Below are 26,283 nucleotides of genomic sequence, written 5' to 3'. Positions count from 1 at the left end.
AAAATAAATATTTGAAACAATGGCTGAGGATTGCCCCCAAATTAATGTCAGACACTAAAATCACAGTTCCAGAAAGCTCAGAGAACACCAAGCAGAATAAATACCAAAAAGCTACACCTAGGCATATCAGATGCAAACTATGGAAAAATCGAAGATAACTCTGAAGGAAACCAGTGTAAAATAACCTTACCTATAGAGGAACAAAGGAGAGAATTACATCTAACTTTTCCTTGGAAACCGTGCAAGCAAGAAGAGAGTGGAATGAAATAGTTAGTGTTTAGAGAAAAAAAACACCAACCTAGAGTTCTGTACCTTTCGTATTCGAAAGTTTTCAAAAATGAAGGAGAAATAAAAACTTTTCCAGGCAAACAAAAATTGAGGGGATTTGTTGCCAGTGGATGTGTCTTGAAAGACACGTTAAAAGAAGTTTTTAGAGATAAGGAAAATAATATAGGTCGGAGACTCAGATCTACATAAAGAAAGGAAGAGCACTCAAGAAGGAATAAGTGAGGGTAAAATGCAGGAAGTAGTTTGTTCAAAGTAATAATAACAACAGTGTATTTGATTCTGTATGCTTATATGCATACCTTATGTACATACTTATGCATGCTTTTATGAGAGAGGTGGTTGATAGTAATGATACAAGGGAGAGAAGGAAGGAATTAGGATTCTTTTGTTATTATAAAGTGCTCACACTATCCATGAAGTGGTAGGGTGTTATTTGAGAGTGGACGTAGATTCGCTGTAAATTTATATTAGAAACACTTGGACAGCCAAGAAAATAAGCTAAGAAGAAAAAATGGAATCACATAAAATTTCTGATTAATACCACCGAGACAGAAAAAGAGTGGAAGGCAGAGATAAGAACATAGAACAAAGGCAGTGAATAGGAAATAGTAACAAAATGTGAAATATTAATCCAAATATATTAGTGATCATTTTGAAGACCAATGGTCTAAATGTACCAATTAAATATCAGACATTGTCGGAGTGGATCAAAAAAACTGAACCCAACTCTATATTGTGTACAAGAAACAGTGTAAAGATGTGAAAGTAAATGGATGGAGAAAAATATGCCATACTGATGCTAATCAGAAGAAAGCAGCAGTAGCTGTATTAATTTCAGATAGTAGACTTCAAAGCAAAGAAAGTTATCAGGGTAAAGAAGGACCTTACATAATGATAAAGGAGTCAGTTCTCCAAGAAAACATGACAGTCCTTAATGTGTATGCACCTAAAAAACACTGTTAAACCACATGAGACAAAAACTGATAGAACTGCATAGAGAAATAAATGAGTCCATTCTTATAGTTGGATCTCTCAACAACCCTTATCAGAAATGGACAGGTCCCATAGGCAGAAAATCAGTAAGGACAGAGTTGAGCTCAATGCACCCTTGATCAGCCAGATACAATTGATCTCTATTGGACAATTTCATCCAACAACAGCAGAATACACATGCTTCTTAACATAGAACATTCACCAAGATAGACCACATTCTGGCACATGAAACACACCTTAAAAGCTATGAAATAATAGAAGTAATACTGTATCTGCTATCAGACCACAATAGAATTAAGCTAGAAATCAGTAACAGAAAGATAGCCTTAAAATCCCCAAACGTGTGGAGATTAAAGAAGCACTTCTTTAAAATATTTTAAAATATTTTTAACTAATTGAAATTGAAAACCAACTGGGGCGCCTGGGTGGCTCAGTTGGTTGGGTGTCCGACTTCAGCTCAGGTCATGATCTCACCGTTTGTGAGTTTGAGCCCTGTGTCGGGCTCTGTGCTGACAGCTCAGAGCCTGGAGCTGGCTTCAGATTCTATGTCTCCCTCTCTCTCTGCCCCTTCCCCACTCACATTCTGTCTCTGTCTCAAAAATAAATATTAAAATAATTAAAAAAAAAGAAATTGAAAACCAACTTATCAAAATTTGTGAAAAGAAACAAAAGCAGTGCTTAGAAGGAAATTCTTAGCATTGAATGGATCTATTAAGAAAGAAGAAATCAATAATCTAAGTTCCCATCTCATGAAACTAGAAAAAGAATAGTAAATCAAAGCCAGAGTAAGCAGAAGAAAATAAATAATAGGACTTAGGGCAGAAATCAATGAAATTTAAAACAGATAATAAATTGAGAAAATCAATGAAACCATAATGATTACAATTACAATTCCACACACAATACAATTAGACAATAAGGTTTTTAAAAATTCTAACTATTTTTAAAATTGAAAAATAACTGTTGTCCAAAGAAGAAATGGAAGCTATAATTTTCACTATTTAGGAAATAATGTCCATGTGATTATTATACATTGAAACTCATCAAATATTGCTGAAGTTATTTATAGGGAAAAATTCACAATTATGTTTTATTACTTAAAATCAGAGAAAAGAAAACTAAGCATTCAGATGAAGAAATTAGAGAACCCCCAGCCAAACAAACCTAAATTTAGAAAGAAAAATTAAATAATTAAAATATAAGAAGAAATTGACATACTAAAAATAAAACACAGGAAAAAAGTGGCATTGATCAAAAAATCTAAAAGCATTTAGTTGGGGAAGGGCAACATTGTAGCAGATCTAATTAAAAGAAAACAAATATCCTTGATTAGAATCATAAAAGGCGTCTAGGGGTGCCTGGGTGGCTCAGTCAAGCATTTGACTTTGGCTCAGGTCATGATCTCACAGTTGGTGGGTTGGAGCCCTGTGTCAGTCTCTGTGCTGACACCTCAGAGCCTAAAGCCTGCCAATTGACTTCTGTGTCTCCCTCTCTCTACCCCTCCCCACTTGAGCTCTGTCTCTCTTTCTCTCTCAAAAATGAATAAACATTAAAAAATTAAAAAAGAAAAGGCATCTAAAATTACAGAAAGTTCAAAGAGATATATTAACATAAATTTTTATGTTTAAACTTATAATACTATATTTTAAAGTCTTGGACTGATTTTTTTAGAAAAGGAAAATTACCATACTTACAAAGTAGAAAATTTCAAAATACCAAAGCCATGAAAGAAATTATGAAACTTGCCAGGGAATTACCTATTAAAGTTTCCAGAACCACACCCTTTTAGAAATGGATGTTTATAAATTTTCAAGAAATACATAATTCCCATGATAACTGTAAAACATGAGTAGTAATTATCAGCAGTAACAATAATCAGAGAAGATAAAACACTTGTCCCTTTATTTTATGAGGCTCTCATAACCAGTGTCCAAACCTACAAGTACATCACAAAGTAAGAAGACTAGAGACTGACATCTTTCATAAATAGAGGTGCTAACATCCCTTTAGATCATTAGCAATCAAAATTACCAATCTAGATTTCATTTCTTTATTTAAAAAGTATTTACTGAGTCTCTCTAATGTGCAAGCCATTCTGCTAAGCCTGCCAAATACAGCATCCCTGCTCTCAAGGAGGTTCCTTTCTAGTAGGGAAGACTGATATATACAAGTAACTACAGAATTAGTTACTTGTTTGAGATAAATACTAGGAGACCCACTGTGTGCTAGAACAGTGCACAATGAGGTGGCTCTTGCTCATGGGCTCAGTAGTTGAGAGATGTAGTTCAGAACCAGAGCATCAGAATTTGAATCAAAGGTCTGCTGCTTTATTAGCTATCAAACTTTTGACCTACTGGTTCTCAACAGGGAGTGATTTTGTCCCCCAGAAGATGTTTGTAATGTCTGGAGACACATTTGTTTGTTACAACTCTGGAGATGCTGCTGGCATCTAGTGGGTAGAGGTCAGGGATGCTGCTAAACAACATCCTGCAGTGCACAGGGCACCCCCCACAACAAACAATTACCTGGCTCCAAATATCGATAGTGCTGAGGCTGAGAAACCCTAGTACATGATGATGATGAATCCCAAATTTTCTCCAGTGGGGGACAAAGAGCCAGAGCCATGTATCTAACTGTTCACTAGGCCTCTCCACTTGATATCCCACAGGAGCTTCAAACTTGAAATTTGTCATCTTCCCCTGGAAAACTTGCCTCCTTTGAGTTCTTTTTTTTTTTAAGTAAATGACCCCACTATCTACCCATTTGCTCACACTAGAACTCTGAGTGCCATCCTTTCCCTCACCATGGAAATACTATCTTTAATGGAATTTTGACAGTCTCCCTCTTAAATATCTCTTGAATCCATCTACCATGCTCCTCTGTGGGACTTCTACTTACTTCTTCAGTCTTCCTACCATTCCTGTTCCTGCCCCTCTTGTAACAAGCATGCCAGGAACCTTCTACATTTTAGTTGCACTGGCCACAGAACCACAGAACCTCACATCTTCTCCTCTTTGAGGCTATAACAGTTTGCATTGCCTACAATCACACACACTTCACTGATGAGCTCATTCAGGTCTTCGTGTGATGCCATTTCTTCCAGGAGGCTTTTTATGAAACTTCAGGCCTGCAGCCATATACTACTCTCCCTTGGCACTTCTCTGACACAGTAACAAACTTTATTCTAGAGTTTCATGAAATGAAAACTTGGAACAGATTTGGGTTGGGAAGGCAATTTCAGTATAGGAGTGAAGGAACTGGAGAGGGTATTTGGAGAGTTGAAGAAAGTAAATGAACAGAAAGGGCTAGTTCACCCATCTTTGGATAGACCAGGTCCAAGGAAAAACCAGCACATAGAACACTGAGGCGTTCCTAGAGCACCTGTAACTGCTGCCACAAGTCTGAAGTGTCTGATAACACACAATTGGTCTAACGAAGCCAGGAAAATAAAGCAGTGGTTCTCACTGGGGGAGAGGGGCAGTGCCCTAAGGGGACAATTGACAATGTCTGGAGGCATGTTTTGGTTTTCACAGTTGAGTGGCTGCTTGTGGCATCTGACTTGTAGAAACCAAGAACCCTGCAGTGCACGAGGCAGCCCCATAATAAAGAACTGTCCAGCTCAAAATATAAAGCAAGGTTGAGAAACACAGTAAACATACCGTGTGCCCATTGGCACAGCATGGCAGCTGCCTTCCTACAGAACAGGTGAGCTAAGAGACCAAGGTAGAAGCTACAATGCCTTATGACTTAGCCTGAGAAATGGCACAATCTGTCACTCTGCCATATTGTATTGGTCACTCAGGCCAGCTCTGACCCAGTGAGGAAGGGCACTTTGTAATGGTGTGAATACCAGGAGGTGAGGATCATTGGAAGCCATCTATGGGGCTCCCAATAAAATATTAGAAAACAAGTAAAAAGAAAATAAATTAGTATAACATTTAGAGATGTCCAATTGTCAAACTGAAAAAATACTGAAATATTATTAGAATTAAAAAGAGTTAAATAATATGACAGGAAACAAAATAAATACATGTCAATAGATTTCATCTCAGCCAGTGATATAAAGTTAGAAAATATGAGGGAAAGAAAATCCAATTATAAAGTGTCTAAAGCTAGCTGCAAAAAGAAGTCTACAGAAACTTTTTGAAGAAGAATATAAAATTTCACAAAGGGACATAAAAGATTTGAATATTATTGAGAGATACATCAAGTGGTTGGGATGGAAACACTGAACTTTATATAACTTCATGCTTCACAAATTATATATAGGCTGGATGTAAATCTAAAATCCAAGGAGAGAGATTTATGTAAATATAATTTCCTGTATGCTATATATATATATATATATATATATATATATATATTTCATTAAACAATTACAGAAATTATGTCAATGAATAAATAGAATGACATAACCAAGAAACTTTAGGGAAAGAAGTGTGGATGTTCAGTTTAACATTAATATATTATAATGTAATTTGAGTACAGTATTAGTACAGTAACATAAAGGAAGATCAGTGGAACTATATAAATAGGCCAGAAATTGACCCTAATATAAATTTTGTAAGTAATAGTGATGGAATAAAAGACTCTTTAAGTAAAAAATATATTACACAGTAAATGTTTGATACAATTAATTAACTACTTAGAAAAAAAAAACTTAACATTTATTTCCCCCATTAGCCACACAACTGTCCCTAATAGATTCGTATTAAATATACAATGTGAAATCATCAAAGGTCAAAAGAAAATATGGATAACTATTATGTTCAGTTAGAGAGAGAGACATCTCTTAAGTATAAGTTAATAGAATTGTAACAATGGAAAAGAAATCCAGATATTTGCCAATATAAAATGCTAGATTCTCTGTAAATTAAAAAAACCCACAAACAAAATTAAAGACAAGTAAATATCAGCAAATTTTGTCATGTTTATGGAAAAGTGTGAATATTCTAAGTATTTAAGAGAAGTAGTAAAATATCTTTTTATGATAAGTAAAGCAGTAATATCCTATGACAAAATAGAAAAGACACAAGTTGTCTCTCCATTGATTCTTCATTATATATATATATATATATATATATATATATATATATATATATATAATTCTTCATTCATTTTTTTAAAATTTGTTTATTTTGAGAGAGAAAGAGGCAGCATGAGTGGGGGAGAGGCAGAGAGAAAGGGAGAGAGAGAGAGAATCCCAAGCAGGCTCCATACTGCCAGCACAGAGCCTGACAAGGTGCTTGAACTTGAAACCGTGAGATCATGACCTGAACTGAAACCAAGAATCAGATGCTTAACCTACTGAGCCACCCAGGCACCCCCATTTAGTATATATTTATTGACCACCTATGGTGTACCAGACACTGTGATAGATGTGAGTCACACATGTCAAAATTTATTGAACCACTGAGAATATATTTAGCTGTCCTAAAACACAAAACACAAAATAATAAAAAACACTCTGTTGTTTTGCCTATCAAACTAAAACTTTTTAAAATGACACTACTCATTGATGTGTGCTAGGACAGGCACTCAAAATATGCAGAAGCAAGTGTAAATGAGTTGATGTGAGTCATAGGTTTTGGCTAGCAGTTTGCATGCATCAGTACTATGACTGAGTTATCAGGGTCCTCAGAGAATAACTTAACAAAATACTGAGATATTGGTACAAAGAATAAGCTATAAATAATTTATTTTGGGGTGCCTGGGTGGCTCAGTCGGTTAAGCGTCCGACTTCGGCTGAGGTCATGATCTTGCAGTTCGTGGGTTCGAGCCCCGCGTCGGGCTCTGTGCCGACAGCCCGGAGCCTGGAGCCTGCTTTGGATTCTGTGTCTCCTTCTCTCTCTGTTCCTCCCCTGCTCACGCTCTGTCTGTCTGTCTGTCTCTCTCTCAAAAATAAATAAAGATTAAAAAAAATTAAAAAATAGTTTATTTGAAGCATGCATTTACAAAAATGAAAAATTAGAAATATATTACAGAATTCAAAAAAGGATTACTTAAGATACCTAAAGCAACACCATAATATGGAATAGTGTGTAACCTTTATAAAACAAATCTCCTAAGAATACTTAATAAGAATTGCCCATGGCATAATGTTATATAAGTACAATGTATACAGCACAATATTTTTTGGCTGAAAAATGCATATGCATGCATTGAAAATAGTTGGGGAGGAAATCCCTGATAGATCAGCACTGAATATCTGGAGGTGATGGGGCTTGAGGTGGTTTTAGTTGTTCTCTGTATGTTTTTGTTTATTTTATAAGCTATTTATAATTAGGTGGCATTGTTTTTATCATAAAAACTGTGACTTAGAAAGAAATGGAATATATTAGTTCTGCAAAGGCAAGAGGAGGAAGTAATGTAGATGCAGGAAGCCTCTCTCCAAATTATGGAACTGCTTTGTAGCTTGATCATTAATTTATCCATGTAGTTCCCCTCCACTGCTTTCTCTCTCTCTCTCTCTCTCTCTCTCTCTCTCTCTCTGTCTCTCTCTCTCTCTCTCACACACACACACACACACACACACACACACACACACACACCTGCAACAAATCTAATCACCATTCAAAAGAACAATGTGAAAACTGGATAGGTGGCTTTAGGTTTATTCAATCAAATGCTTTAAAGAGTTTTTGCCAATATACCGCTAATTGATCTATGGGCCATTTCCTCTAGTGATTTATGGTATTTTATGGTGTCAGCTATAATTGAATTTCCTTACTAGATTTTGTTGTTGGAATTGTTTCATAAATTGAGATCTATTATAGGAAATGACATTCAATACTGGTGCTGGAAGGAGACAGAGGGAGGGGGAGAGTCATAAGATTTCAAGAATTGATTGTGCAGAAGGCCTCTTGTCAAAAGGCCAGTCTGGTTCCAGTTGATGGAGGCCCTGTGGCAAGAAGTGACCCTTTTATTTATTTTGCTGTCTGTGTAAAGGATACCAGAAACTGTGGGAAATCACATTACATAAAAACCATGCAACGGACAGTTTGTTTTGGATCAATCTAACAGACTGACTTACAGCCTGGCCTGTTCTTTAGAGTTATCTAAAGGCCAGCAACATTGATTTCCACGTCAAGACTCATAAACTCCCAGTATATGTGGCTCCTCTGAGAATTCCCCTTCTGTCCCAGCAATGACCAGAGACCTCCAGTGATGCTTCTCCCAGTTTGTCATTAATTTAAACACACACACACACGCACACACACACACAGACACACACACACACAAAGGTCTTACACAGTGGGTTTTAGAATTTAACTAGATGTTGAATTAAATCTTTTTAAAAACTTTTATGTTATCAGATACTATTCAAAATAAAATGTAGGCAGAAATTCACATCATTATTATATTTTTAAGAGTTGTGATGAGTAGCCCTGTTTCTTCATTCAGGAGAATTCCATCATCTTTATGTCATTATAAATATTTTTTAATCCCAATGAAAAGTAAGTGTTGCATTTCTTAGATGGTACTATTTATTTTTGAGCAGCTAGATTAGGTCAAATGTAGTCTTCTGGAAACATGGCCGTAGTTCTTCTTGGAATATGCCTGTCTACTATCATAGAATACATATTTGAAAATAGACCACAAACCGAAAATGATTAATGTTTTATAGTATGTGCAAAATTAGTTCTACTTTGCTGTCTCCTGAGGAGTGTTTCCCTTTATGACGCATGGTCTAGCTTTTCTTTTTTTCTATTTTGTTTTTCTACCTTGAAGTCAGCCACCTGAATCACAAGGAATGCACTGTAGCCCTCCTTTGCCTGAGGGATAGAAAGTACATTCAGCAGAAATGCAAATACCTCTTATTCCACGTACATTTGTCTCTCAGAAAATATCAGTTGGATACTCTCCATGTTGTCTGGAAGCTTCATTTGGGGTTTCTCTTGGGTCCTTGGGATGCTCAGGGCTTTTTTCTCTTCCTCCTTCTAGTCCTGCTCTTCTTTCTCCATATAAGACAAGATTTTATACTTCTGAAAGACAAATGAATTCATTTATTAATTAAAATGTGGTGATGAACAGATCTTCATCATGTCCTTCTCATTGTCTCATTCAGATGAGGGATATCCCTGCTTCACATTTTGCTGAGACTATTGCAAGGGTCAGAAATGGCCAGAGAAACCTTCCTGCCTTTCAGGATAGGTGAACTGCCTACCTCCTCTCTAAACCCACTTGTGCACTAGCGCCTGCCCTCTGTCTCCTAGGAGGACATCAGTTCAGCACCCCCACACTCCCAGTCTCTGCTAGATCATTCCCTAAGTGTGCACCAGCAACATCTCCCTCACCTTCTCATCTCCTGCCTCCTCCCACCCTGCTGTCAGGCAGGACTTCAAAGGTATCTGGACTGCCTCCCATTCCTTTCCTTCCATCCTGTAATCAAGCTTCACTAACTCCAGCTCTTGTTACACTCACCACTGGCCTCCACTTCGGAAAATCCACGGGTCAATTTTCAGTCCTCACCTCTCAGCACCTGAAACAGTGGACAGCGGCTTCCATGAAACACTGCTTTCTCCACTTCCAGGAAATCATCCTTTCCTGGTTTTCGTCCCTAATTGACTGACTGCTTCTTGGGCTCTTTCCCTGACTCCCCCAAACTGTAAACTGTGGGCTGCCCCAGAGCTCAGAACCTGGCCCTCTCCTTTCCCTTGGTGGTCTCATCCACTGCCATGACTTTACAAAACGTCCATAAGCCGGTGACTCCCATGTTTATATGTCCATTTTGGACCTTTCCCCTGAACCGTATGCTTGCACATTCAGTTCCTGTTTGAGAGCTGCAGTTGGATACCCAGTAAACACCTCACATTTAAACTCTCCGACTGACGTCCTTGTCTGTTCACCAGCTTCCTCCACTCAGTCTCCCCACTTGATGACAATGCCATCTTTCCGGTTTCTTAGGCCAAAACTGCAGAGTCATCCCTGACTCATCCTTTCTCTGTACCCCGCATCCAAACCTCCATCCTCAAAAATAGATGGTTTCTCAGCACGTCCACACTTACCACCCTGGTTGGGGGATCGGCATGTCTCCCCTGATCACAGCAGCAGCTTCCTAACGGCTCTTCCTGTTTCCACACTCAGTACATATGGTGACGCTCCTGCCAGCAGGCCCCTTTTCAAACCCAATCTGGAATATCCCACTTCTCTGTTTGAGCTTCCAATGGATGGCTCCAGAGACCGGTTCAGCAGCCTCTGAGGCTCCATGTGAACTGGTTCCCACTTTCCTCTCCTGCCTACTCTGGCCCAACCATATGGGCCTCTTTGCTGTACCTCTGGCACTCCCAGCACCCCGACTTGGGTGTTTCATGCCCGGTCTCCCCTCTGCTCCCTGATGTCCAGACAGCTTGCCTCCTCTCCTCCTCAGACACCAGCCTCCTTCACCATCCTATTAAAATTGCAACCGCCTCACACTGGAACTCACTTTCCTGCCTCATTTTTCTCAACGGCCCTTATCCCTTCCTAATATAGTCTATAGTTGGTTCAGTTGACTTGTTTATGGCCTTTTTCCTTCATCAGAATTTAAGCTTCCTGATGGCAGAGATTTTTGTCTACTGTTTGCTGCTCAATCGAGAGTGCCTAGCACAGAGGCAGGGACACAGTCAGTTGCATGTATGAATATATCCAAAGATTTTCAGTGATTAAGAACGAGGACACACAGATGTGGATGCATGTTTTTATTCCTTTGAGCTAATCCAGGTTACATTTCCTCCTCATTTATCTTAGATGCAACATTTAGGTGGGTTCAAGGAGAGGGGCATCAATTTGAATTACAAGTAAGGGCCCTTTCTTTCCAGCTGAGGGGACTCTGTGATCCTGAACTGAGTTACATTTGCATTTTCCTGAACTGATTTTGAACAAGCAGCAGACGCAGGGACAGCCTTGGGCTTTTGCAGTGGTGTCTTTTTCTTTCTTTCATTTTTTTTCCTAGTTACTACTTAATAGACAAGGAGAAAAGTTCTAGAATGAACATTTTTATGAGTACTTTTGTGTGCGGGAGGGGTATCTCCCAGTTTCAATTAAGTGAAAAGAAGAAGCATTTTAAACAAAAAGTGATTTGTTCATAACCGGAACCCCTGAACTTCCATTGGATCATGTCTGATGCCCTCAAAGCCTTTCCCACTGTATTGAGAACAAACTGCAGGTCTTCCCATGGTTCTGTGTTGCCTGTCCCTGCCACCTCTGTCCTGTGCCTCTCTTTTCCTTGTTCACTATGTGCAGACTCGTGTGTCTCCAAGTTCACTGTGTGCACTGTGTTCATGCAGTCTTCATGCGGTTCCTTGAATCGTCAGCAATTCCCTTTTTTCTGTTTGCCTGCGTTGTGCTTTTGCCTAGACGAGCAGAAGATCTGTAAGGTCATTACCAACTGTATAGTAATATTAAGACTTTATTTGCCTTTTTCACCTGATTCTCTCATGTGGTGCACTGGAGTTTTTCAGAAGCTCCATGATGATCAACAGACTAAAGTCAGGAGCAGGCATGAGAATGCAGCTGTCTTCTTTTCTACCAGACCTTTACTTGCGAAATGTAAAACAATGCTACAGTTCTCTTTTTTTGTTTTGAAAAACATAGTTATTTTGCATAAAAAATGTTACCCATGTTAATATTCTATGAGTTTATTCTTGTTGCTTTTATTTTTTCTAATGTTTATTTATTTTTGAGAGAGAGCATGAGCGGGGGTGGGGCAGAGAGAGAGCAGGGCAGAGAATCCCAAGGAGGCCCCGTGCTGTCAGCAGAGCCTGACAAGAGGCTCAAACTCAGGAACCAGGAGATCATGCCCTGAGCCAAAGTCAGACACTCAAGTAACTGAGCCACCCAGGCGCCCCTATTCCTGTTGCTTTTAAATGATATAGGACATAATATAAATTTTTCAGCTTTAATTGCGAATGTGATGAAAATTGATAGATAAAACCCACATAAATGAAAGTTCTTTGGGATTCTCAATATTTAAGAGTGTAAAGTGATCTTGAAACCAAACGTTCAGAATCACAGATTGAGAGCTACAGCTATACTAATTTAAGGGTAATTGTATTGTCCAATATTGCCAGTGTCCCTCAGCTTCCATCCTACTAGGTTGTGAGCACCTGTAGAACCCAGGATCGGAATGGGAAGAGAAGCAAGAGCTTGACCTGCTGGAAAAGGATACTTTGCTATGCAACAGTCTACTTCATTCAGGCTTTCTGAGAGAAACCATTGAAAGTTCACTAAATCGTCTTTCATCTCCTTTGGGCACTTACCTGCTCAAAAACTACCCAAATCACGAGCTGCCTCAGGTCAGCAGTGGAACAGCCATGCCCCTTCCTGGTGCTCAGATACAAGGCTGCCCTTTGAGTCAAGGACCTGAGTAGAGGGGGGAGCATGTCTCCAGGGCCTGGGTGATGGTCACAAGAGGTCTCCAGCGGTAAAGGCTCACAGCGTTTGAGATATGTGACTTTAAAGCAAGTGGAGTCCCAGGACTGGGACCCTTCTCTTTTGGGTCTGTGGGCTCTATTAGTCACAGGCCATTTTACTATAAGAAATGTGAGGCTTGTCTTTCCCAGAGTCTAAAATAATTTTCATTCTATTCTTAATAAAATAATAGCTTCAGGGGCACCTAAATGCGAGGCCTGTCTTTCCCAGGTTCTAAAATAATTTTTATTCTATTCTTAATAAAATAATAACTTTCAGGGCATCTGGGTGGCTCAAGCTTCCAACTCTTGGTTTCGGCTCAGGTCATGATCTCACGGTTCGTGGGTTCAAGCCCCACATTGGGCTCTTTGCTGACAGTGCATGGGAGTCTGATTGGGATTCTCTCTCTCCTCTCTCTCTCTCTCTCTCTCTCTCTCTCTCTGCCCCTACCCAAATGATGCTCTCTCTCTCTCAAAATAAATAAACTTAAAAAAAAATTAAAAAAAAATACTAACTTTATGAGATACATTCACAAGCACTTAGTCCACGTTCTTCCTACCTGTGAACTCATAGTATTTACATTTTGCTGTTACAAATGAGGACAGTAAGGAACAAGAGGGTAGGAGACTTGCCAAAGTTTAACAGATCAAGCCAGAGGCGTTGAGCCAGAACAGGGGCAGGATTTATAATTCAAAACCTCAAAGGGGTCTGATTTTATTCCCTTTGTGTTTTATTCACATATGTGAGCTTTCTATATGGATTTTTTTTCTTGCTTTAAGACTTAAATTTTTATTCAAATTTATTAAACTTAGTTGTATGAACTTAGTATATATAACTTTTGGTTACAAAATAAGTTGCCTGGCTTTTTAAAAGGGAAGATTTTACCAATAACTGGGAATTGCTGGGAGATTATTTAACATAGTGTGAGTCTTGGAGCCCTCACTCTAAAAAGCAGCTTAAAACAAAGGACCAGGAGGGGGTCTGTTGTCGGAGCCTCCCAGGATTAGATGTTGAAACAAATGGAATCAGGCTCTCACCTGGGGAGCTTTGTGTACCCAGGCATGTCCAGGAGCCAATTAAGTCAGAATCCCTGGGGCTGGGGTCTAGGTATTAACATGTATTTGTTAAAGCTGCTCAGGCTAGTCCAAGCACTATTGACAACTAGTGGGCTAGAAAATCAAAATACAGCTCTGCAAAGGTCAGCGAGGCTCTCTGAATTTCATGAAGCATATGCCACTTGGATTCCAACTATTTACGAGGAGTACAGTCAGGAATGGACTTGCTCGGAGTCATAAAAAACAAAGGACCCAGACCAGTCTGAAAAAAAAAAAAAAAAGCAAATAACAAATAGCAAGCTTTAATCTCTGATCCCAGGAAAATGCCTAGACATGGAAGAATAAATCATATTGAAAGCACCAGGAATCCAAGTTGGGCAGAGGCCAGTGGTCTAATGGCGAGAACCGGTCAGAGGTCTCTTGGTGTATGGTGTGTAAGTCTATACTTACACCTTGCCTATAAATGGGACACCGTAAAGAGAGATCACAAGAGACTTTGAAGCTGTGTCCAAGAGGGAAAGGACAGGCTGACAGCAAGTGTGTCCCTGCCCTGGTTACAAAGGAGGAGCTCAAGAGCCTGGAGGGTGGGAGCTCAAGGAGGGCAGACAGAGAAATGAATTGAACAGAGATGAAATGAGAAATCAAAACAGTCCAAAGGAGCTTTCAGTGAGGGGCGCCTGAGTGGCCCAATTGGTTAAGCATTTGACTTCAGCTTAGGTCATGATCTCACTGTTTGTGGGTTTGAGCCCCTCATCAAGATCTTTGCTGTCAGCACAGAGCCCGCTTCAGATCCTCTGTCCCTCTCTCTCTGCCTCTCCCCCACTCTATCTCTTCCTCTCTCAAAAATAAATATTTTTTTTAAAAAAGTAGCTTTCAGTGAAGAAGAGACATAGCAGCAGGCTACAGAGACCCAACACCTGGGACTAAGCCAACCACAAACCATCAAGCCCAGTGATCATGCCAGCAAGACCAGCCTCTGCTAAAGCAGCAAGGAGCCCCGTGATGCCCTTCCTTTAGTTTGTGGCTCAGCTGGTCCTCAAGCCTTCATAGCTGCAACGTTTCCTGCTCTCACTTCTGTTCTCCTGATGGTGCAGTTGATCTCTGCTCAGTTGATTCCTTATAAGAATGAATATAATGTCAGTTTCTTTTTAGAAAATATTTAAAATAATATTCAGCCAGTGCTGGTAAATTTTTCCCTCTCAAAAACGGTAGCTGTTATTTTTTTTCTTTTCTATTCCTATTGGCAAATGCAGATTTTCTGTTTGCCACTTTTAAAATGGTTTTGTGTCCAACAGAAGTCCGAACTACCACCAACCTAATGGCCACCCAGAATCATACCTTTAACTGCTGGAAAGTCATAGCCCCAGGCTACATACAGTTTGAAGGTCACAGAATTCAGGAAGCTCCATGAGGCTACAGAAATGCTTGCCCTGAGTTACTGAAGCACCCTGAACTTCCTGGGGTGGTCCTTTAACTTCTTCATACTAATTAACCGGAAAGTCAATAGATTTGCAAGTGATTCACATACAATGACAGCAGTAACATTCATTTATTCACCCTTCCAAAGTAATCAAGGGGTTTGCTGTAGACACCAGGAGGACACAGCAGTGAGCAAACAGTTGTGGCACTCATGAAACATGCCCTTGTACTGGAAGAAGATAGACATACAAACAAATGGATCTATATTTGTTTGTCCACGTTAAGTGCTATCAAGACAGCACAAGGGAGGGGTGCCCGGGTGGCTCAGTTGTTTAAGTGTCTGACTTCGGCCCAGGTCATGATCTTGTGGCTCTCGAGTCGGGCTCTGTGCTGACAGCTCAGATCCTGGAACCTGCTTCAGATTGTGTCTCCCTCTCTCTCTGCCCCTCCCCCACTCATGCGCGCGTGTGCTCTCTCTCTCTCTCTCTCTCTCTCTCAAAAATAAATAAACATTGTGTGTGTGTGTGTGGGGGGGAGATAGCACAAAGGAAAGGGGAAAACTATTAGCCACAGGGAAAAGATGCTACTTGGTGTGCGATGGTTGGGGATGAGTAGATGCGCTGAATTGGATCAGAGGTGTGAGAGGGAGAGTCGAGAATGTCTCCAAATGTTCAGCCTGAGCAGGGGGAGGAGAGGAGTTACTATCTACTGAGATGGGGAAAGGCAGATTTGGGGCTACGTTGACCAAGAACTTGGTCTTTTTGGACCAATGTTGTGCTTGAGGCTCCTAGTAGATATTCTATCCAAATAGATGTAGCTAGTTGGGGGGAAAACCCACCAGCAGTAATCATATGATTCTCTGCATGTTACAAATGGGGACATGTTCTCCACGCCTTTTCTCATTGATAGTATTATAGTAACATCTCCACTCTCTCCTGGGCTTGCACGATTGAACACACAGCTGAAACCACCAGGACTGAGCTGCCTCAGGACTCAGCTGGGGGAGGGGGTTGGCAGGACTTGCTGCAGTGAACGCTGATAAATAGCAGAGTCAAGGAGCTCTTGCAAATCAGATGCACCGCAATGACACTGTCAGAATTTGGGAGCAGAGGAGGGAGGGAGGAACAGGATGCCCATATGTATTTGGAAAAAATCCCCAGGTAATTCTGATAGTATTCCTCCCTCCTGACATTTTTGTGGGAATGTTGTGATAAAGCTTTCCAGATTTTTAAATTGAGAGGTTTTTTTAAAGAGAAAATGTGCATTGTATTTGGAGTAAATAAAATTATTGCGAGGAAAAGAAATATAAGCTAGAAGACCAGGAGTCACAAGCCAGAGGTTTGAAGCCCCACTTTACGGCTCGCTGGGACCCCAGGCAGGACCCCCCCCCCCCCCGAATGGACTGTAATCTGTCTTCCTGGGCCACTGCCACTGACACGATTGTGTGACATGACAATTGAGGAAATTTCTTGGAAACTGGAAAATGCTGTGCAAAATCTCGTTGTTATCATTCCTTCATTGTCTTCTGTCGGTCTTGCTTTTCCAACAGTTCATTTTCATCCTGTTACTCTCCATCCTTCCTGAAGAACTTGCAATGAATGGCATGTTCTTCCCCATCAGGCGTAATGAATCTCAAAGACAATTCCTAACACTCAAAACTCCCCAAACCTGATCCCAGCCTGCCTCTCCCACCTTGCCCTCCCATTCCAATTAGGTTCATGTCCTTGCACAATCGAATGCAAGCTTCACGTGGGCGGGGCCTTTTGCCTGTTTAATTCTCTGGTTTATCTCACTGCCCACAACAGCGCCTGGTTGGTAACAGGCACTCAACAATCTTTGTTCAACGAAGGAATGGAGTACAGTCTTCTAGTGCCTGCTGATGCCATTCAGCACTAAACCCCTTTGGAGGGTGAGTTCTAGCCCCTTTCTGAGACCTCCCTGGTCTTCTCACTTGCCAGAATGACAACTCAAGGGTTCAGGAGGTCATGGGTTAGAGTAGAGGAGAATGAGGATCCGGAGACAGTTATTCAAGCACTGTCAATGGACCAGGTGTGTGCGGGATTGACCTGGCCCACAGGTGGTATAAGGGAAGTAGGCAAGAATGTTGTAATGTCCAGAGCCAATAACCCTGGTCACAGGTCACAGCAGAATAGAAGCAAATTGAATTTCCTGCTGTGTCACCCTACTTCCCCATGATGGACTAGTCACAGGGGTGGCCAGGTACCACCAGCAGCAAGTGGCATATTGTGAGGTGAGGAAGGGCTGGCAGAGCTGGGCAGGTCGCTTGTGGATGACCTTCTTCTCCATCCAGTACTTGTCACACCACCCTGGACTCCTCTGACTTTACCGTGTGTGAAGCAGTGTTTCCTGGGGGTTGTGGGAGCTCTGTATTGAGCTCAGGTTTTCTGATAGTTCAAGGCAAAACCTAGGTGTTTGTGTCAGATAATGCTCCATTGCTTTCACCAGCACTTCCCCAGCCCCGTCTCCAGTCTTCAGTACCGCATGCTCTAGGGTGCTGTCCAGATCTCAAGAGAGTCCTCTGGAGTGAAGGTGGGATTTTGTGTTTTTAAATTAGAAACAACTTAATTTTAGTGTATCACATAACCTTTAAACCCCTTAGGGGAAAACTCTTAGACTCAATCAAGTGGCAACCTCCAAGTGCTGCCTGGCAGAGACCTTGCTGCATCCCCCGTGACCTCAGACACTCTGGTACCTTTAACATGGCATCCCCTTTTCTCAAGAGCAACACGTGTGGCCACGCAGGTGACCACAACAGGGGAAATCTTCAAGACAATGGCAACAGTCCTACAACCAGCCTTTCTGGGGCCTGGGGCAGGTAGTGGGAGAAAGGGTGATTTTTTTAATGTTTATTTATTTTTGAGAAGAGAGAGACAGAGCATGAGTGGGGGAGGAGAGAAAGAGGGAGACACAGAATCTGAAACAGGCTCCAGGCTCTGAGATGTCAACACGGAGCCCGACTCGAGGCTCGAACTCACGGACCATGAAATCGTGACCTGAGCCGAAGTCGGATGCTTAACCGACTGAGCCACCCAGGCACCCCAAATGTTTATTTATTTTTGAGGTGTGTGGGGGGAACAGAGGATCCAAAATAGGCATTGTGCTGACAGCAGAGAGCCTGAAGTGGGGCTCAAACTCACAAACCATGGGATCATGATCTGAGCCAAGGTTGGACACTTAACCGACTGAGCCACCCAAGCACCCCAGAAAGGGCATTTCTGAGAAAGCATCTCTTGGCAGAGAGAAGTAACTTGATTCAGAGAAGCCCCAGAGGGATTGGCTGCCACTGTCGCGGTGAAGCTAGCTCCTTCCAGTCCCACTGAAGCAGCAAAGGTGTGTTACTCAGCTCGCTAATACCTAGCTCCTCAGTCCTCATCCCTGTCGCCACTCTGGCTGTAGCAACCATTTCCTGAGGAGGTCAGGTCTTATTTTATTGAATCAACTGAAGTTTGGGGAGGTCAGGATCATGCAACAGTTAGAAATATATTTAAGGCCAGTCAGTCTGACTTCAAGGGCTTTTGCCCCCATCCCTAGCCTGTGTGTTACTGGGACACCTGTTCTCTTGTTCGGCCATCCTTGAGCTGCCAGCAAGATTGAGGACTGAGAACCATTCTGGGCAGGGGACCTGGATCAGCACACTCTTGGAGGGAGGTTTTCTACAGAATGAAAGGAAAACCAGAGGACGAGGAGAGGGCAAGAGGCAAGGGGGGCAGGTGGCCATGAAAGAAGAGGAACTCCGTCTTGCATGAGTATTTTCCAGCCAATCTAAAGACTTTCAAATTGACCTTTGTTTATCCCCGATTATCTGTCGTAGCTCCAAGTGGTAGCTCCCAGGACACTTTGGTTAGAGAGAGACAAGTGGTTGTAAGCCCGTTCCTACCAGACAAACACAGATCCACTAAATCGTTTTTAAGTTTTAATGGCATCGGTGACAAAAGCATATGGTTTTAAATTATTTTTAACATCTCAAATTATAGATTATTGTTTTTAAAATCTCAAAATGCCGTTTTTGACTTGGACATTTTCACTAGTCCGTGGTCATGCCAGCTTAATTAGCATTACTTACAATGGAGAAAAATTCAAGCCATCTAAATTTCCAAAAATAAAATTAGTGTGATAATTACTATAAATATCCATGTGCTAATTATGGTTATTGAAATGACTTTTGTAGCATATTTTTAGTGACATGGAGAAATTCTTACACTCTGATAGTTATGCATAAAAACTGGATGCAAAAATGTGTAGTCTCAACTACCTGACAAAATGAGCAAAGCAAAAAGGAAGAAAATATTGTAAATGACCATTTGGGGAGCCTCTGAGTAGTATGGTTATGGGGGCATGATATATATTTAAAAAAAAATTTTTTTGGTATTTTTCCAGTTTTTAGCAAGTATTATTTTTATACACCAAAATCCCAACCCGGGACTTCCTTAGGTCCTGGGAATTTACATGATGTAGCTCGAGTTTTCTTCTTGCCCAGGAAAGGATGTAGTGAGAGTGAGGCCCATGGTCGAGGCACACACCTGAATGTTTGGCTCTGAGGTCGGCAGCACAGCCATGGCCCCCCATGGGATGATGAAGCTGAAAGAAGGGCCAGGGTGTGACATTGTCCCTGCTCATCCTCCACTGGGTCTCTCAGGTCCAGAGTAAACGCACCCATGCCATTTCACTTATCTTGGTTCACCTTGGTGCCCCTTTGCACCCTTCTAGATTGAAAAGTGAGGGCAAAGGTGCACTGAGCCTGGTGAATCCATTCAGTAACCATTTCAAGGTTCTCCCTGGCACCTCTCAAGACGTTTGAACCTTCAGGAGGCACTTGGCTGCCTTGGTATCTCTGGTCCTGGCTGGTGTTAATAAAAATTCAGCTGAGTAAACTTGAAGATCAAATTGGTTTTATTCAGTGATTCATGAATTGTGCAGCGTCCCATCTAGCAACAGAAAAGAGCTCCACCAAACTGTAGAAAAGGAGAGGTTTTGAAAGGCAGAAAAGGGAAATTATTACCAAAGAATGCATTGTTTCAGCAAGATCGCCTTCCTAAGGGGAATGGAAGGGGTCTGTTGGGTGGATGAACTCACCAGTGCTGACCAGGTAATTCCATGCTATCTCCTTAAAAATTACAGTCCTGGAGGGGTTGAAACTGCAGTTAGATTCGGCATTAAGCCTGGGTTTGCCGGCATGGGATTTGGCACAGGCGAGTGACTCCATTTGGGGTATGCTGTCTCCTTTTTAGCAATTCTCTTTTTTTGATCAGATTCAGCTTGAATGAAAAATGTGATTAAAATGTAAGGCACCAGCACCACCCAAGGACTCTGTAGTCCTTGCAGCTTTTGCCAATTCATTGTGTGGGGTCACAGGTCGTGACATCCTTTACCTAATCTCTGTGATAGGCACAGGCCATGAATTCAGGTTCACAGTTTTAAGTCAGCCATTTTCTTTGCTCCTTTTCTGACATTCCAGTCCTAGGGAGATCATATTCTTGGTGGTTAGCAGCTGAAAAAAGCATTTAAAAGCTTTTGAGAGACTATAATGCACCAGGGAGATCATTATGACTACTATAAACAGGATAATTCCCAATATCTGGAGTGCACTTTGGAGTCATCATCCCCAAGACCCAAACGTTCAAAATCAAAGAGGTCAAAGAAAGAGTCTGCTGAAGGAGTCACCTTCTAAAGCCAAGTAGCTTGCTCAGTGACCTTACATAACTGAGCTTCAGCTTCCTCAGAAGTATTAATCCAGGTGAAGTAATCCACAGATACCTCTCTGCTCAGATAAAGGATAATCAAAGGTTATCCTACTACCAAGAATGACTTTGGCCAAAGAGTCTAAGACGCTTTGTGGGCAGCTACTGTTTTAGCTATGGATTCTGCAGTATCTTTAAGGAGAGGTTTCTGACCATATTCTCATTTACATTCACTCCTAACCAGAAAGTATGGCCCTGCCAAGGGAAGTGAATCTTGATTCTGAGTCACAAAGGCCTCCTGGTAATTCCTTTCTAACTTGATGGTGTAAATCCAGGAAAGTCAACAAATGAGGTGTCTTAGTTTGTGTGTGTGTGTGTGTGTGTGTGTGTGTGTGTGTGTGTGTGTGTGTCTAAAGTTTTTTTGTGGAAAGTTAGATAATCTGAGACACATTGCCTGGTTATGTCCAGCCATCTAGGCCTTCACAGGCTCAAGGAGCATGATGACCACCGCAGCTAAAATTAATTCCTGTCAGGGCACAAATCACTCCCACTAAGGTGACACTATTAATGGACAGATAGGAGTTTTTGATGATAAATCCAGTAGTCTGAAAGGCAAAGTTATGGCCCCATTCCTTAGCAATGTCCTGAGAGAAACAAATGGGGGAATTATCTTTTCAGGCCAATGCCAGAGTGAGGGAAAGAAAGAGGAGAAAAGAAGTTTAATGTTCAGTTAAAGTATGAAGTCTTGATCTGGCTTCTTGTGTGTAAGTGGTCTACCAAGATGTCAGCTTCTTCTCTTCCTCGTTAGTTTGGTTTGGAGGTTTCTAGTGTTTTTATAGGACCAGGTGTCAGGTGGAGCCTTCTTCAGCTGTGAGATGTGTATCTAAGTTTCAGATCCCTGAAGTTTGGCTACCATCTGGGGAGTAAAGAGGATCTGGTATCTCCTGCCAAGGAGATTCAAGGGCAGTCTTTGGTTTTAGTGATTCCAAATCAGAAGGATTGGAGAAAAGTGAGAACATTAGTTTAGTAAGTTGTTGCCAGATATTTCAGGAAACTAGAAGGATTCAGGATCCAGTCCAGTTTATAGGTATATAACAAAATTTCAAAGAAAATGAACAGGATCACAGTCTAGTATAGACAAGTGTACGTATTTTTTTTCTCTACAATTATCCCCATTTTTTCCAAGGATAATCACAGTAAAACTAATTTGCTTACTTTAGACTTGAACTGGTCATTTACATAAGTGCAGCAAGAATAGTGTTTGACCATGTAAACTCTTTTTAGGATAGCTTTGTCGGAACCTTGTAAGCAAGGTACCAGGCCATTTTTTCCAAGGGGCTTCATTGGCTCCATGAAGTCAACTTGAGTTCCTTAAAACTATCTGGTCAAATCTGAGTCCATGCATAGCTATATAAAATATGACATTCTGGTCAAAGCCTGATAATATAACCAGTGTTTCCAATTGTGTCCTGTTACAAGGAGAACAGATTCTTTTTTTTTTTAAATTAATATAACTTATTGTCAAATTGGCTATACAACACCCAGTGCTCATCCAAGGAGAACAGATTCTTATTGAACTCATATAATAACTATTTTACCATGAAAAGAATACTCAAGAGTTTCCAAATTCTGGATGGATCTGGTAGGGAGAAGAAGTAAATGTTTCATCTTTGTTTACAAGGGTATGCTTTACCAAATTGTTGTAAGCCATAGATAGCTTAAGACAAAAGATTTCCTTAGATCTGGAAAAACAAAACATTAAAGGACCAGCACTGTTTCAAACAAAAAGTCATAAAAATTATAATCATCCTCCTCAGTTCATTCAGTCCCATGTAATTAATTCTTATTTTGCTTGAATCCAGTTTTTCCATTAGCTCTAGAAATTCTTACCCAGTTCAGCTTTATGATCTTACAGGCTTCTTATGATCAGAAAGCTGTACTTACCATAACTCTTTCTTTGAATCTCCTTAAGATGAAGTACTTTTGCAGGAACACTTCAGCAAGTCATCAGAGTAAAACAGTAACTGTCTGTAAATGACAAAAACTAAAAAAATGTCCGTTGCTAGAGATCTGATGAGAGTTCATTAAATGAAATTGACAAAGAAATTTGGTTATTTTTGTAACATAAACATTTTGAGAAAATAACTAGAGTCATGACTGATAATATTATGCCAGGACCTAACAGAATTTAGAGATTTCATACAATTTCTAGGAAACTAATAACATATACAAACACAGCATAAAGAAGGCCTAGTATTATTTCTTATTTGACAGTGTTTCCCATGTAATTTAACATATCAAATATGCCTGGGGAGCCTGGGTGGCTCAGTCAGTTGAGCATTCGACTCTTGATTTCAGCTCAGGTCATGATCCCAGGGTCTTGGGATTGAGCCTCATGTCTGGCTCTGTGCTGAGCATGGAGCCTGCTTGAGATTCTCTCTCTTTCTCTCTCTCTTTTCCCCCTCTCCCCTTCTCCCTCTTTCCCTCCCCCATTTGCACATGCCCTTTCTCTAAAATAAAGTTTTAAAAAACATATCAAATATGCCTCATTAGTTTATCTCTTATTTTATAAGGAGAGAGAATAAATCTTGTACATGTTCCAGGGATCCTCTAAAAAAAATTCCTAAACTTAGTTTGATTTCAAAAACACTTTATTTAGAATTTGATTTGGGTAAAGTTTGTCAAAAATTTAAAAGGTTTGGGGTGCCTGGATGGCTCAGTCGGTTAAGTGTCCTACTCTTGATTTCAGCTCAGGTCATGATCTTACAATCGTGGGACTGAGCTCCCGCATTGGGCTGCATGCTGAGTATGGAGCCTGCTTGGGATTCTCTCTCTCTCTGCCCCTCCCCTGCTTGCAGGGGTGTTTTCTCTCTCTCTCTCTCTCTCTCTCTCTCTCTCTCTCTCTCTCTCTCTCTCTCAAAAATAGATAAATAAACTTTAAAAAAATTATCAAAAGGTTTTAAAACATTTGGTAAAATAAGATTATAGGCCATTGTAAAACAGTACTTAATTATCCATTTACTTATAGTGACAAATGAAGATTTCACAGGCAAATACAGAAAGTTGAATAGTTCTGTGGCTTGGCAAATTGTGAAAAACAACAAAACAAACAAAACTTAGGTTTTTAAATAGACTCACTTTTTTAAGTAATGAAAGAATTGATAAATACACAGGAACGCAGGAAAATATTTTGACAAGACATAAAATATGTTTCTAGGCAGATTACTTAAAAGGTCAAGAAAAACTTTTTACAGTTTCTTAAGAACAAATCAAGAAAACTTTTCCCAAGAAAATGGTGTCCTTTTAACAGAAAGAAAATCAAATTTAACTTTGTACCAGTTTATTTTGGGTATCAAAATTCATTTCACTTAATTAAGTTCATTCTAATCCTAGCTTGATCACACATTAAAATTCTTTTATAAAATACCTTTCCATAAGCCTTTCACAACGTTCTATCTTACATTAAGATTTTGTCCTATGTTTTTCTTCTTTCCCATTTTGAAATAATTAGCTTCTCTTTAGGATGAAATTACTTTCATTTTCCTCCACAAAGATACATTTCCATTCCTCACACCTTCTTTTCCTGGAAACACACATCCTACTTGACTTGCATTCACAGATGTTTCCCTGGTAGTTTAAATTTCTAACAGCTTTAATTATGTAAGAACTTTAAAATTCTTAAAAACCTTAATTTTTAGTGAAAATGAAGAAGTAAACAACTATGACTTGTCTTTTATATTAGCATTCTGTGGTTTGGCAAATTTAAAAATACTTTTTATAATTTCTAGAAACATGTTTTCTCATAGTAAATTCTTTTTTTGCATGGCACAAAACACACTGATTAATAACCCAAATATCTTTAGTTCCTCTGTAAAAGGAAACCTATCTTTAGTAATTAATGTTTTAGTATTTTATCTTATTTAGAAATGACCTAGGTATTTAATTTTATATGTTTAATATTTAATGACTATTCATCATTTAACTCCCCAAAACTTTAAGATTGCAGGTTACCAAAAAGATTTGGGGGGAACTATTTAAACAGTTTGGGAGCAACTGGGCAGCTTAGTTGGTTGAACGTCTGACTCTTGATTTCAGTTCATGTCATGATTCCAGGGTCATGGGATCAAGACCCACATCAAGTTCTTCACTGAGCGTGGAGACTGCTTGAGATTCTCTCTCTCTCCCTCTGCCCTACTTCCATCTCACATACTCTCTCTCTCTCTGAAATTAAAAATAAGTAAATAAAAAAGATCACCTAAAACCTTTTCATTCTATTTACACCCATTTAATTTTCTTATTCTTAATAATTATGTCTAGATTACTTACAAAAACTTCATGAGACATCAAAGTCAGCCATCATCCCAAGCTATTTATTTTTCTTGCTGACAAATTTTATAAGATAACATGAACTTATTTGACTAATAAAGTCAGGTAAAAAAGAAGTTGTATGTCTGCATTATATTTAATGCTGGCAACTCTGAAGACATGCCTATTTTAATTAAACCAAACCTAAACTACCTTTTATTTGCAAAGATTATCCCAGGTCACATGAACCTGAAAAGTAGCTGGGTTAGTTTCTATTACATTTTTGAGATTTTTTATGAATAATTAATTCACATAAGGGCTAATATAAGTCAAATAAATAAATAAAGTTCTTTTACAAGTTAATTTTAGCAATGTCATCCAAAGGTAGAAAATACCACACATCTATGGGACACCTGGGTGGCTCAGTCAATTAAACATCCGACTTAGGTCCAGGTCATGATCCTGTGCTTCATGGGTTCAAGCCCTGCGTTGGGCTCTGTGCTGACAGTTCAGAGCCTGGAGCCTGCTTCAGATTCTGTGTCTCCCTCTCTCTCTGCCCCTCTCCCACTCATACTCTGTCTTTCTCTCTAAAAAATAAATAAATGTTAAAAAAAATTTTTTTAAAGAAAATACCACACATCTAGAGCACATATATGTAGACACATATAACAAATGGAAATATATAAACAGAAACTTTATAGCTTCCTTTTTATGAAAATAAGCAGGATTAAAAAATAGAATCAAAAGAAATAGGATCTAAGTTGTTTTTCTGGTAGGTGGAATAAATGAAGGTTTTCTACTCAGATGTCTAAAACTAAGTTTTAAATGACCTTTCCCTACTTTGGTTCTTCTTCTGATAAGGGTTACCTCTCTGAAATGTGTACTTTAACGTTTATGTCTCAAAGGCACAGGGAAAGAAGGCAAGTTACAAGCCTTTTAATATAAATAAGGGAGGCTTGGGGAATGGTTAAAAGGATTGGGTGATCTTTGAACTGCCCTTAGAGTTACATTTCTAGTTTTGCAAAGATTTGTAAGGTAAGAACAGTTGCTCACAATTTCTCAAAGAATTGGATTGCAACTTAAATGACACTGTAGGTTGATCCATCTATCCATCTTTCTATAAAGGCTTTAGA

At 40.0% G+C, this 26,283-nt stretch overlaps 1 protein-coding gene across 1 annotated transcript in view; it reads left to right on the top strand.

Moving 5' to 3' along the window:
• HECW1 (HECT, C2 and WW domain containing E3 ubiquitin protein ligase 1) overlaps positions 1-26,283 on the top strand; it is a 417,448-nt gene that overhangs the window by 139,059 nt on the left and 252,106 nt on the right.

Source organism: Panthera pardus, unplaced genomic scaffold (assembly GCF_024362965.1).
Source record: "Panthera pardus isolate Hobbes unplaced genomic scaffold, ASM2436296v1 HiC_scaffold_8, whole genome shotgun sequence".
Taxonomy (NCBI): Eukaryota; Metazoa; Chordata; class Mammalia; order Carnivora; family Felidae; genus Panthera; species Panthera pardus.
Note: the sequence above shows the minus strand (reverse complement) of the source record. Positions and strands in the feature narration are given on the sequence as shown.